Raw genomic sequence first — 3,362 nt, 5'->3', positions numbered from 1 at the left:
ATGGCCATGCCGCAATCCCTTCTCCTCCATTCTCCTCTCAGGATCTTGGGCACGGGTGCACACGTGCCTGGCATGAGTTTAAGCCACCGGGTCCGGGACTCGAACTGCGGTCAACTATGTGGGAGTCCAGCGACATAGCCATTATGTTAATTGCTGGTCCCAGGGAGTGATTTCATACTTTCCCTCTCTAGCCACTGCACATGCCTTATTTTTAGCCTGGAAAGGAGTGGGGAGAAGATATTCAAAGAGTATGGCCCCTAGGCATGGATGGCTCTGTTTCCAAGCTGAAGAGAACTGGCAAGAAGAAGGTGGGAAAACATCTCCCTTCTCGGAACTTTCATTTTTCTCCCATGTGAAAATGCAAACTGAGTTTGTGGCCCTCTCTCTAGGTTCGCAAAATTCACCTGCCTTTTTATTTGGGGTTTTCCTTGAGAGCTAAGTCTTCTGAGATTGCTCTTGGAATGAAGTCATAATCATGTACAGTACACATTTATAATACAAACATATATACATACCACATACATATTTATATATAACATTAGACTCTGTTACCATGGAAACTATTACAGTACAGTACTAACAAATTAAGCATTGTGACTCCACTGTAATATGAAATAAGAGATTCAAATGAAACACCAAGCATTTGTTTAAGCACAATTAGCTTTAGTAATTAAATACATAGAGACAATGCAGAAAACCACAAATTAATATCTAGCAGCCTTTTCAGTATGAAAGTCAGCTTTGATATTGTTCCTCCTTTTCCATTGCATTATATTACACATCTTTATAAATTAAGTTTGGCATCGGGTTAACAATAAGGGATTTGCTGCACTGGAAGCCTCACAAACCTAAAAACTCAAGCTCTCATTCTAAATAGTTACACCTTTTAGAGTCAGTGTGAAACATTTTATGACTCTCTTTATTAATCAAAAAGAAGACTTTTGAAAAAGAAAGCTCAAATATGAAGTTGGTCTTACATCCCCTTTTCATTCAAACAACATGTAGAACTACCCCTGGGGTTTCGAATACATTAACATCCTTTCACAATTAACCCTAATGGGACTAGTGTAGCATTTTTCCAAGTAGTTATATTCAAAGCTGAAAAATACATAGTGTTTAAATAGATCTCATTATATCAGCTACACCAAATCTCTCTTCTTTATATACAGAGGATTGTACCTCTTTTCACTGTCATGCAACATTAAAATAGGAAGGCATACACAAGGATGACATGGATTTGACAAAAAATTAATGATTTGTACATCACTTTAATGCTTCAAATCTGCAATTCATGTATGCTAATTAGTTCATAATGGGCTGTTGAAGAACAGAACTGTCATCCTGCTGTTTCGCAGGTTTCTGGAAGCTCGGATTCAGCACAGACTTGCCCGGTTGGCTGCTGGATTCTGGGCTGTAACATGGCAGATCTATGATAGCATTTCCCCCCACACACAATTGTTTCCTGGATGTGGTGCTTTAATCTATCAGAGTTACGATGGCATATCTCAAATAAGTGGTTCCTGGGTGCCGCAATACATACTGGGAGCAATAGCATCGCTTCACTATATCTAAATGATTGATTTCTGGATTTTAGACTGTCAGGCTATACCTCAGAGGGCAGCTGTCAGCTTCCTGAATGTATGAAGTTGTATTATGCAGCACATTTTGAAAATGTATGTACGATTTTTTTTTTTAACAGATAAAATGGGCTGTACAACTTGGAGAGAGAAAACAAAGAGGACTACAAAGATCAGATATCCTTTCTTACTGTGAAATCATGTCTCTCTCCCCACTGCAAGTAAAGAAGCCACGGGTCCCTTATTCTGAGATCTACTTCGGTCTTCCTGCTGCCGAGACAGAGACAAAGACCATCACAACAGCAGGAGAGGGAGGTTGAGCTGCTTCACAAACCAAGTGGAAACACGAGGGCTCGCTAAAACTGGGGGATTCAAAAATAAGTTGCTTTGTTTATATCGGAGAACAAACTGAGTTTTCCTGTTTCCAAGATAGAGACTTAACCCAGTGTGTTTCTCATATCACACCTGCTGATCTGCAAACCCAGCTGCTGTGCATGTCCAGAGACAAGGCAATGCAAAGGAAGCAAGAAGAGAATTCATGCTCAAGTTCAAAATAATTGTCAGATTCCTAATGGCTGATTTTTTTCCCCTTTGATCTTGAAGATTCCACAATGAATATGTATTTAATGTTGAAAAATGATTTTTTTTACTAAACATTTGAATTCGAGGTCATAATAGAAGAACTGAGCCAGACCAGGGAAAAAATATTTCAAATGCAGTTGAGTAGTTAGGAGATTATAGATATTAGGAATAGCTACTTTACAAATATGCAAAATAACGTTACAGTAAAAGGGAATCTAAAGTGCTTAAGTTAACAAGGATTTTGCTAAGAGCTTTATTTAAGAACTTCAAGGAAGCATGGAGAAAAAAATATTAATAGTATACTGTATTAATAAGAAATGGTGCTTAATAAAGGTTGAATAAACGAAGGATGCTTTTCAAATGATGTGACTTTTCAAAAACAGAATATGGCATTTCAACCTAAAGGTTGCATATGACTCTCAGCCAGCAACAGAAAAATGCATATTCCCAGTATTAACATTATTTTATATATGTTAATGTTTGAGTTACACTTTTTGTGTGTGTGTGAAGGATATCTAATCACAAACTTGAGCATCTATCCAATGGTTGGACTATTCAAATTTACTGATTGCAAATTATATTTCGGTAAATATTTAAAAGTATGATGGCTGGGGAATTTGGTAGATATATGTTTAGCTTTTTGAGAAACTGCCAAAATATACTCCAAAGTAGTTGTACCATTTTATATTCCCACCAGCAGTTTATGGGAATTCCGGTTTCTCTACATCCTTGCCAATATTTGATGTGGTAAATTGTTGTAGATGTTCTAATAGGTATGTAATTATATCTTGCCGTGGCTTCAATTTGCATTTCTCTCATTATTAATGATGTTCAACGTCTTTTCATGTCTGTATTTGCCATCTCTTTAACTTCTTTGGTGAAGTGACATTCAAGTCTGTTGTCCATTTTTCACTTGAGTAGTTTCTCTGTTATTGAATTTTGAGGTTCTTCATATATTCAGACAAGAGGGGTTGTCTGACTTACAAGTATTTTATCCTAGCTTGTGTCTTCTTTCTTTGTTTTTAGATTTTTGCCATCGGGTATGTACACTTGCCAGAAAGAGGAAAAGTGAAAAATCACCCACCCAGGGCGATAGCCATGCCACAATCCCTTCTCCTCCATTCTCTCAGAAATTCGGGCAGGCACACATTTGCCTGGCATGATTTTCAAATTGCCAGGTCTGGGATTTGAACTATGGTTGAC

This window comes from Tupaia chinensis, unplaced genomic scaffold (assembly GCF_000334495.1).
Source record: "Tupaia chinensis unplaced genomic scaffold, TupChi_1.0 Scaffold000076_1, whole genome shotgun sequence".
Taxonomy (NCBI): domain Eukaryota; kingdom Metazoa; phylum Chordata; class Mammalia; order Scandentia; family Tupaiidae; genus Tupaia; species Tupaia belangeri.
The sequence above is the reverse complement of the archived record's forward strand: the minus strand, read 5'-3'. Positions refer to the sequence as shown.